This window comes from Gymnoscopelus braueri (genome assembly GCF_963280865.1).
Source record: "Gymnoscopelus braueri genome assembly, chromosome: 18".
Classification (NCBI taxonomy): domain Eukaryota; kingdom Metazoa; phylum Chordata; class Actinopteri; order Myctophiformes; family Myctophidae; genus Gymnoscopelus; species Gymnoscopelus braueri.
The window spans coordinates 17,712,067-17,724,045 of NC_137618.1; the positions used below are offsets into that span (position 1 = coordinate 17,712,067).

At 39.8% G+C, this 11,979-nt stretch overlaps 1 protein-coding gene across 7 annotated transcripts in view; it reads right to left on the reverse strand.

The window, feature by feature from the left end:
* The window catches only part of spegb (striated muscle enriched protein kinase b), a 50,515-nt gene that overhangs the window by 36,688 nt on the left and 1,848 nt on the right, over window positions 1-11,979 (reverse strand). The gene's annotated exons all lie outside the window — the stretch shown is intronic.

The following is an 11,979-nucleotide window of genomic DNA, read 5'->3' on the forward strand; positions in this document are numbered from 1 at the left end:
GCTGAAACTGCACCCACATTTTAAGATGATACATCATCATTGTGACTTCATCGATATACCAGGGAGGTCCTCTGGGCACATCCCACTGGGAGGAGGCTCCCTGGCAAACCAAGACTATATCTCCACTAGGGGTGTGCCGATATATCGTCCCGCGATACGTTTTCGTGACGATATGTATCGTTTTGAAAAAAACATACTAGTATTTGTTTGCATTTCCTCCCCCCCCCCTCCCCCATATATTTTCATAATAAAAAAGTGCCATATATCATATCGTATCGATATCGTGAGCCCAATATCATGTATCGTATCATGAAATTAGTGTATCGGCACACCCCTAATCTCCACCATGGAACGCTTAGGGATCCCCCAGGATGAAGTGGTTAATGTTGCCTGGGAAAGGGAAGTCTGGAGCTCTCTGCTGGAACTGTTGCCCTCATGAACGACTCCGGATACGTGGATGAAGATTGATGGATATTAATATATCGATATTAAACATTGAACATTTATAGCACTGACATACTTATAACTGTTAATTTCTCCCAGGGTTGTGAATGGAGTTGCACTACGGTATACTACCCGAATAGATAAGACAGCTATTTCCATAATGTCATTAGAATAGAGTAGTCCCAATAACACCTGTTGCTCCAAATATGTTCACACTGCACAATGCCATGATATTGCTCAAAATGAAGGAGAAACAACGTTTGTGATAGACCCATCCTGCCAATTCATTGTGTGGAGCTCAGAATCTAAGCATTACTGAGTCATCATTATCTCAGCAGAGCTCTCATGGGATATTAGCCACACTGTAGGAGGGCTAACGTTTACAGCTTGGAATTAAAGAAAAACTGAGGCTACCTTTTCAAATAATAAAGGGACATGAATAGTCACTACATTGATTTCATGCAGATCAGATGATCTGTGGCGGGGGCAGAAGAGGGTTGGAAATTGGGAAGATGGATGGAGAATTTAATGTATGTTTATATTATGATAGGATAAGAAAAAGTTAATAGATACAATAATAGATAAGACAAAATAAATCAAAGTAAACATCATTTAATACGTGCATGTTTGTAAAAGGCCCATGGAATGGTTCATGAGACATTACATACAGTAATCCATTCAGTATTTATGAAGCATGTTTATGGAGCAAAATACATTTTACATCAAACCACCAATGGAATGCAGCCACGTTCAAAGAATGTTTCGTAAATATTTCAAGTAAGTAGTATAAAGGGAAATTCTTCATTCTTGCATTGATTACCATCAAAACAAATCACTGTTATGGATGTGGTAAAAAAAACATTCATAAATACCTGTATTTCATAAACATCCATAAGACATAGCGATTATTGCACATATTTTATTTAAGAAATATTCATCTGCTCACAAAGATACACATCACATCCAACATACAAAAAGCAGAAAATCAATCATTTAACCTGTTGTTCTTACATCCAGAGGCATGACCTGAGGAGGATTGTCCATATGGTTTATGGGACACTCCAATTTTCTGGCAGGAGACAAAAGAAGGAATAAAAATGTATATTAAAAGACCACATGTATGATTCAAAACCAAGACTACTACACTTAGCAAACGTTAGGTTTGGTCATGTTATGAAACATGACTGACTGTGCTTAACAGGGCATGTAGTTACTGAGAAAGTTGTCAGCCTCCGTGAGTGTTTTGGACCTCTAATCACTCGGGGACATTCACACAGCTCGGTTGGCGAGGCACGGCAGAGTTGTGACGACAGTACCAGCGTGCGTGTGATGGCATGGGAGGGTGTCATGGAGTGCTTTCCCGTCCCAGGACACTGTGAAACATGCCAGCCTCAACCCCAAGCAGAAAACCACAGGGCTCCTCCAGTTACAGTTTCCAAAATGAGATTCATACATTGTTACCTACTAGCTGTCATTTGAAACTTTGCCCTGTGTGTCTCGTGACAGAAGTCGCTGTAGAGAGACGAGGAGGCTGAGTGATAGTCTTAACCAGTGGTGGACAAATTATACTCAGTCGAAGTATAGACATAGGTCAAATAATACTCAACTACAAGTGAAAGTCGCTCAGTCAAATTTGTACTTGAGTTGAAGTACTTGAGTACTTCACAAGTAAGTACATGCTTTTATAAATACATCAGTATTCAAAAGTATGTTCCAAAGTACATTTTATTTTTAATATCAATGCAACGCTGTATTGCAATTTAAACATTTTCCTAAACAACTTTTTTCAAAAATAGTGAAAATAGCACATTTATATATGCTCACAACGGGTCACATTTTGAAATAGGGCTTCAGTGATTAATTCATAATGAATATTTTTCAGTTTGGGCCCCAAGGGTCCCTTCCTAGAAACATAGTTGAGTCAAAAGTACAATATTTGTCTTTGAAATGCAGTAAAGACAACCTCATATGCTTCCAAAAAACAGTACTGATACTTCAAAGATTTACTTGAGTATTATATAGTACTCAAGTAAATGTACTTCGTTACTGTCCACCACTGTCTTGACTCTAGTGACTTTCAATAATCAAATAGGAGACTAGATCATCACATTTGTTTCCCCCCCAATCATTTTGTGATGTGCTTTCTAACCAGAATACTAACGCTGGGAGGGCAGGGGAAATCCTAAATTCTAGGAGAACAGATGTTCTGATCCAGCGTAGTTTCCCGCACATACCTGTAGGTTGTCTGAACCTGGCAGCTGTCAAAACATGCAATGAACTGAGGCACAGCACAGTACTGTCATCTGCCACCCTACTGCCACGCTTGAAATATTATATTGTATGACTGTATTGCACATGTCATACCATGCCGTTTTAAATGCAGCATTGCTAGAAAAGAATGATTCACGATTGATTAATGGAGCAAGAAATGGCACTTACTTGCTTTTTTCTCTTTGGTCTGGTTTTCTTCATAGCTACTGTGGGTATTTCCTCGACCATTCTCTTTGGCAATTTTTGTCTCGGGTGCCACCACGGAGCAGGGTATTTTCCTGGTTACGTTGGGAGTCCCAGAGCATAATTAGTAGCCTTATAATAAAGTAATTTTCTGTGGCGAAAATCAGCAAATATCTCACTCGGATGTACAGCTTGTAACTTGCTGTACTGTAAGCGGCTCCATATGGCATCTGTTCATATGTAGGTAAATCCCACACTCCCACACACACACACACACACACACACACACACACACACACACACACACACACACACACACACACACACACACACACACACACACACACACACACACACACACACACACACACAAAGTGCACTGCTTAAAAATGGCAGAGATGAGAGGCACTTTGGTCTGTTGTTACATAACAAGTTCAGAATCTCAGCAACAGACACTGAATCTTGTGGTGGAATCCGGCATTGAAAAGCATAGATGCTGCAAGCTACGAAAGCACGACAACATGGTCAGCTGCTTGAGAGGAGACCCCCGTTCGAAACCACAGGCAGAAAAAAAGCAGAGCGAACGTCTTCCCCCACTATGATGGAAGCCACGGGTATAGAGCAAAGCAGCACTCGGCAAACAAACCGCTTGGAGTGAAACAACCCTCTTGAGATGTGAAGGCTGACATTTCTTTCCTACACACCCCCCTCTCTCTCTCTCCTCTTTCTCTATCTCACTAGCTCTGTCTCTCTGTCTTTGTCTCTCTCCCCATCTCTATCTCTCTATCAATCCATCCCTCTCTATCTCTCTCTCTCTGTCTCTCTCCCCCTCTCTGTCTCTCTGTCTTTGTCTGTCTGTCTGTCTCTCTGTCTGTCTCTCTGTCTCTCTCTCTCTCTTTCCACTTCTCATTTTATTCCTCAAGTGGTGTAAAGAGCTGGTGTTGTTTTGTGGTGAGTGGAGGGGGCTGACTGGCTGCAACAGCATAAAGGAACCTCCTCTCTCCTCTGCAACACTGGTACAATTTTCACTCCGTTGTTGTTCGAACTGTGACACTGCACGGGCATACTGCCTGGCCACTGTGACATAACAACAACACACACTGTCAAGTCCTCAGTGTTAACTTTACTCTGAGTGTACCAATGGAACCAAATGGACCCCCTAAAGTCAATTTGGTTCCCTTTCTACACTCTCAGAACTACACATGGATAAGGGTCCATTTTGGGTCCATTTGTACACTCACAGAGTAAAATGAACACTCAGTAGAATTCAGAAACAGAAGAATCAGAATGTTTTTTTTGTTGCCAGATATGTTCGCACACACAAGGAATCACTTTTCATCACTATATCACTGCACAGTGGTGCACACAATGAATATTCTATTTCCTGCAGTTGTTATTGCTAGAATGATCCTTTGTGGACCTTGATTTTCTATTTACCCGATGGCTCATTTCATAACATTTGAACATGTTCATTTCATTGTACCCTTCACATCACTGTATTGTGAATTATTCAGGTGGAATGAAGTGAGGAATTCCTTTCCGCAGGGTAAAGAAAACAGCGAGCCTGCTTATTTCACCTCCCCGGTCTAAGCTAGCGTGTTCTTTCTTTGCCCACGTGAATCAATACATCGAGCCGCCTAAGCTTACAAAGAACATCTCAATTAAAATAGTGCCGTGGTGTCCCCAGGTCTCAGCGGTGCTTCAAAGGTGATGGAGAGCTCTGCTCACACACATGATGATGACATTTGTTTGAGCCATGAGCTCAAACAGGTGATGCACTGAAGAGGCTACTAGATATTGAGTATATTTACTTGGGAAATTACTTTTACAAAATACAGAAAATAGCAGCTGACTTGCAGATCGGCTATTTTCAATATATTTGTAATATATATATATATATATAGATATATATATAGATATATATATATAGATATATATATATAGGTATAATTCAAGTGGTTAATTCATAATATATTTTAATTTGGGTTAAAAGAGTTCCTTCCTAGAAATGTGGTGGTGTCAAATTTAAATTTGAAATGTTACGCAGTGAAAGTCATGCATTTCTAAAAATCCAAATTTAAGTACAGTACTCAAGTAAATGCACTTGGTTACTGTCCACCACTGGTTACAGCTGCAATTTCAGACTGCCGGTAAAGGGTTCTCACTTTCATATTAGGAACGCCTACAGTTTTAGTTGCTACAGGCGTTTTTTTTCTTCTTCTTTTTTAGATTTTTTTATAGGACTTAAGTGGTTACTGGTTAACTTGCACATTGCATGATTTTACTCCAGACACACTTGTCAGTCTGCCTATGTACTAATTACAATAAGTTAGACCCAATTTCCCCAAATAAAACACAATGCTTAACCGGCTTCAAATCCAGGGCATAAGAGGAAAAGTTACATAGTGCAGTAACTGATAGGCTTCATGAATCAAAACAGGACAATCCGACCAGCCTCTTTACTGGCAACTAGTCCTTGTCATGAATTGTTCCTGATCTCATAATATGTTCAAAGCGCTGTTAGCAGTGGGCTGGAAATCCCCTCTGTGTCCCCACTGCCTGCCACTGCTGGAATGGTGCCGCTAAGTGCACTAAGTGCACTGAGGCATCATGTTGTAAAAAATACCATATAACAATAACAATACTAACAATTTGGATTCTTTCTTCAGTCAAGTCAAGGCATAAACAATGACATGTCAGCCCCCACCACCACCAAATCAAATATTGGTAGAATAATTTCCCAACACCCTGCTAGTGCAGTTTCTGCAGCACTAATTGTTGTAATTTATGCAACATCAAAAAGCACCTTTTCAGGACTGAGTGTTGAAAAAGTATAAGAAATGTCCTGTAATCTTAGGTCAGTGTAGGGATACAAACAATAGTTTGGTGTCTCTGTTATTTTCTACCATAAAATGATTGCTATGATGTCTAACTCCAGGTTTTTTACAAGTTGACAATGCATTGCGATGTGACACATTGTCTTGTACTGTGGATCATCTGTACATGCTGTCAGAGTATTTCGAGGCCAGTCTATAACATTAGTACTATGACGTCTGTGTAGCTTGTAGATATATATATATATATATATATATATATACCTCCTCACTTCATTCCACCTATATATGTGTATATTATATATATATATCACAGAGTGGAATTTGTCCAACTGATCATGATGCATAAATCTTTGTCACATGGCGTATTGAGTGCCAGGGGGATAAATACTTATTTTACCTTTCTCAGAAGAGGGACCCTGCAAACCCCACACTAACCTTGATAAGATTCAGCAAGCATGCATTGGTGCCATGTGCAAAACAGCGATCAACCCCTGACGCGTGAGCTTTATTTAACCGTGAGGCGTAATGTGTGGCCAGCTCTCAGAACGACAATCTTTGTAAAGGCGTTGAAATGCCTGAAGCAGTTTGGCTTCATAAACAGATTTCTATCTCTGCTGTGGTGCATATTGACATATTGAGGTTAGGAGATTTAAAGCTGCACTATACTGTAACTTTCCTCTTCTACCCCGAATTTGAACCCGGTTGTGTGCTGACATTTTTACCATTGAGCTGAGCAGAGCCTGCCTGCTTGCTCGGGACAAAATTTGTGCCAGATCCTGTGTCTAGGTGAGACATGACCTTTGGCACGATTTTAATGTCTCAATAGAAGAGCAGGGAGACAAAATACAACTACACCAATAGTTATATTGTATTAACATACCACACAGATTGGACAAAATAAAAACATTTCACTGAGTATAAAATAGAAGAAGCCATACATTGTATACTATATGGTTTATGTGTACAGTAACAAACCAGGCACGTCAGTAGTAAGGGATTGCATCAAAAGGGCTACGTCCTAATAACAAATCACGCTCTCAAGCCGGTGACTCGCTCAAACATTTATACGGTAGCACTGGTTACGTGTGAAAGAACACGTTGAGCTTAGTGAAAAATGTACCCCCAGGTGTAACTTTTCAAAAGTAAGATAAGATAAGATAATTGTTGTCAACCCGCTGAATGCATATATAATTTAAAAGAAAGTGAAAATAATAAGAGGTAGATTTCTCTAGCTTGCACCTGTTTCTGATTATCTTTCCATGAAGGAACATCAGTTTATTACTTGGGTTGGTAAATGAACATGGGGGGTTTCCACAGAGTTATTTTGGTTCAACCTGTTCTCTGAGACCCGTGGTCACAGAGGAGGACAACATGGCGCTTGGGAAAATATCTGAGCAGCGTTGGTATGAAGCCTCGTTCAGCGGCAACATCTAAAGTTCTGAGTTAGATCTCTCTGAGGAGCACAGATACTCTGCTACGATTTAAATGGGTGATATAGCTTGACAGCATTTCATAACAAGAGCACAGTTACCAGCTGGTTGATCGAGAGACCCAAAAGTGGGTCAGGAATTGTTCAAAGAGGAATTTTAATGGATGAATATTGGGGTATTTAATACATTGGTTCCTGACTGTCATCGTGTTCACAGCAAACTTCCAATCATTTTACAATGTAAAGCCAGCTGAGAACCACTGTTTCTTTTTTTTTATTAACGCTATTGGTCATTTTATACTTCCTCGTACAACAGTGTCACGCACAAGTAGCCAATCTATAAGGTCACGACGTGTCGCAATGCGACACATTGTGAGCTTACTTATCATTAGTTTGGCTATTTTTCATGAAATTACATGCCCAAAATAAGGACGCTAGGTTGAAAGTGGTTAAGTCTGTCTGTGTGATTTATAAATATTTAACCAATGAAATGTATTGACAGGAGCTTCTGACTAATAATAACTACATTTGAACACAGGTTTTTTCCTGAACGGTAACGGTTTTGGACATACATGGTTTCCACCCGACAGTTACTATAATACCTATGACGACGAGAAATTTGACGACAAATTTAGTTTGGTGATCTTACTGTATGTCTAATTTTATAGTATTGGATTTATTAGTAGTGGAACTTTTGGGCACTTTTAACCAATACGGCTTGTAGTGATGTCTCTTGTTGCATGATAAGTAAAGCCCTTCTTTCTTCAATCTGCACTACTGTCTGAACTGTTTCAATATGTTAACAGAAAGAATTCAAACAGAGATATAATTCATAAAAACCACAGAAGAAACAGACTGATTCTATGGCAACTAGATATGAGAGAGGATTCTCGTTCATCATCCCAGCAAGATTGCAACGTCACCGGACTATATTTTTAGCCCTGCTAGTGGGGAAGCTCTAAGGATGGCTATGTTGGTTGGTTGGTCAGTATTTACTTTACTCCCAAACTAGAACTTGCTGTGCACCTTCATTCTCCCTAAAGGATGAACCCTATACTGATTTTAGTGATCCCATGGCCTTTCCTTTCATGCTACCTTAATGTCAACATGTTCTACTGCAACCAAGATATCTCAAACCATAATGGGCAGATTGCCATCAATCATGCAGAATGCATTCACGTACTCTGCAAGGATGGACCATACAGATTTTGGTGGCCCCAAGGCCTTTCCCCTAGTGCCACCCTTAGACCAGTTGCACAAACGGCATCTTAAAATGCAATGGGTGGTTTGCCATGAAACTTGCCGCTCCCTGGAGGATGAACACTAACCTTTTGAATGGCCCCATGACCTGTCTGTTAGCGCCACCCTTAGGCCAACACGTCAACTTTGCACACTAAATAGCTCATAATCAAATGCACTATGAACGCTACCGATTTTGGTGACTCCATGGCTTTTTCTCTAGCAGCAACCAATATTTCCGGTTGGCTATAAAGAGCAGCAACGCCTCCAGGGCCCGCTGGTGAGACTTTTAGACTATTGTTGTTGCTTAGTCTTCAAGTTGTCAGATTAGAAGCATTCTCTCCTGGTCGACTGCAACTCAAACCAACTTCTAGTTATTTTCTGTCAGGGCCGGAAATTATGTTATCGACCCTGTACGTCTGTGTGTGTCTGTTTGTTTGTGTGTGAACAGCTCATCTCTGGCACCACTCGGCCGATCAGCGTGAAACTTTGCACGCACACTCCCAGTAGGCCAAGGAAGAAACTCTACCCTCTACCTTAATGTTACATGGCCTCATGGTGGCATATAACTCTTGAACCGTAGGTCATACTGTCAAAAGAACTTGGCTCATGCCGCAACTCCCCATATACTGTAGGCCCTGCCCATTTCCACCTGACAACATTTTCCGTCAATTTGCGTTTTCTTCAAAACACACTTTTTGTTACTACTCCTACAGATTTTGTCCAAAACTCACACAAATCGGTACACATTATCTCTGGAGTCATGTGATAGAGATGCATCAGATTTGTCATATTCCATTCCGATTGCCTATGATTGACTCCCAAACATTGCGGGCCCTGGGTAACCAATCCGGCCTGGCAGAGCTTTGTGCTCCGAGGAGCGCACTATTGATATCCAATCACTATGTCCAATTAGACACAGCCTATAACACCACCTGTAGGGGCACTGGAAAACATGTTTCCAATTATGCTACCAACACACACCTTGCCTAATCTCCCACACCTCCATTCAGTCAATTATATTTAGCTGTTGTTATTATTATATTTATAAGCAGGAACACAATCGATTGATTGATCATCAAAATAAACATGCCTGAGTGTTAAGTAGTTTTTCTGTAAATTAGCTTGTAAATATTGGTAGTTGTGGGTTGCGTTTTTTTGGGCTCGTTTCTAAAGTGTAGTTGCTTATTTGGGCTTGTTTCCTAATGTTGTTTAAACAAGTGGTTCTCAAACATTTCATGTCAAGGACCCCCAAATTAATATGTATTTGGCACTGGAAACCAATCTGATTTTTATTTTTAGCATTTTTTGTGTGTTATTTCAAAAATATTCCAATTTTCTTTAATTATTTCAAGATTTGTTTTGAAAATAGCAGATCTACAAGCTCAAAATGCGTCGCGATTGTGAGCTTGTAGATCAGCTATTTTCAAATAGCCAATGTATTTAGGTTTAAAGGGTTCATGTGGCCTATGTGACCGGGCTGCTTATTTAATAACTAGTATGACACACTGCTTTAACCACTTTATGTATGCAGGTCATTATGGGGGGAAATTTTTAAGAAATTCAAAACAGATCTACAAGCTCATTGGCCTATAGCTCGTAGATTGGCAATTTGCTAAAATGATTTGTAATGCTGGATGGTTGGAAAGGGTATTATGTTTCACTGTTGACTATTAGAGGCCACAGTTTTAATAGGACACACAGAATGTGGATTCAGTGAAAGTAAAAATTGCTTTCGCATTTCAAGGTATAGTGACAGCCCACTAGTGTAGAGTAGGCTAGCTAGCAAGCTAGTGTGCTTTATAAACTGTCAGCATTATACAGTAAATGCAGTTACTGACAATGCATAGGATATCGATTTTTTTTTTTTAAATAACAGAGAAAACTACTTTCACGTTAATTAACCACAATTAATAACCTTGCCCATGCGAGCTAAAAAACTTTAATGAGTAGGCCTAACAAGGATGAATAATCGTCTGGGTGCGTCTGCTATATGTTCAAGAAAACTGTGAGACCTCATTTCAAGAGGGAGACATTTTATGCCCACAGTCATTGAAGAGATGTTAAGGAATCAAATATGTCTCTTTCCCCATTTTGCTCCTCTTGATAATATAGATCTACCACACAAACACTCATAGGTTCAGTCTAAAATTAGCGGTGATGTCTTCCTGTGTAACAGGAGATACTGTGGCCTATTAACATCACAAAAATCTAAGGCCCTGCACATTCCACATTATAAATAACTGGGATGAGGGGGGTCTGGAGAGTGAAACAGACACAGAGAGAGAGGGGGACGAGAGAGGGAGGTCTAAGGCTCTTGCCTGCATTGAGTGATTGGACAGCTGTAATAGTCTGTTATGAATCTGGGAACTGCAATGGCAAACAGAAGCTACAACTGATCAAAACTGGAGGTGAAAATGGAGAGCAGAATGAAAATGTCTTAATCCAATACACCAGCTTTGATTACTGTCATGAACGTGATACCTACAGTACGTTAAGAGTAGAGGTAGTGGGCTGACATGGAGTTGCACTGTTTCACAAATGGTCGTCAATTTTACATTAAATCACAGGAGAAATCTACAATTTAGGCTACCGTTTACAATTTAGGCATTTAGCAGATGCTCTTATATAGTGCAAGATCACAAAATGCAGACAGAGTAAGCATGAACTCTAGTTGTCAACAAAGAAAAAAGTAAATAGTCACGTACAGTAACTTGAGTGCAGATAGAACAATGTTTGCTGGCTCAAAGAAACTACGGTAGGTAAACAATGAACCTAGCATCTGTCTAAACAACATCTACAACAGCTATCTAAATAGCATTCTCAACATTTGCTGTCAAGAAAAACAAGTCTAAGTAACAAAAACAGTACAGGCCATTCAAATTTTACTTGTGAAGGCCTATCTAACAACACAAATGGAACTCAGTATTGATGACCTAATTAAACTCTGCATGGAGACAACCCCACATTATATGGTCAGTATCATGGTTAGTGGAAGTTAATTGTGCTAGTGTTTGTTGTTCACCCCCATGCACCCCTAAAGAAACGACATGTAGCCTAAGCTACAGCTTGATTGTAAGTGATAAAAGCAGTTATCTGTTTATTAAAAAATTATTGCAGAGTGAGTAGGAAATGGTTCCATATTATAATAAGCATTAGTGATGAACAATTGTATGAAGATAAGGTTTAAAATGGGTGATGTGCTCCTTTAAGGCACTAAGAAGGTAGGAAGGGAGAGGAATGCTTATATAATGCAGACCATGGGTTCATTAATCTGAACTATAATCTGAATAATCTGAATAATATGGTTCCACCATATATATTAAAAACTGCAATGACATCAATTAAGTCGTTTATGGATTTGTTTTCACAAAAGCAATGAAAGAAAACATTGTTCTGGTATAAACATGGGTCCTCTAAACCAGTGGTTCTCAAACACCCAAATTGATATGCATTTGGCTGCAAACCCCCATTTGAAAAGATGCTGTGCCAGGGAGCCCATAAAAGTAGAGTTGTCAAGATTTGTCTACATTATTCGAAAATAGCAGCTCTACAAGCGTGTTGCATGGCGACACA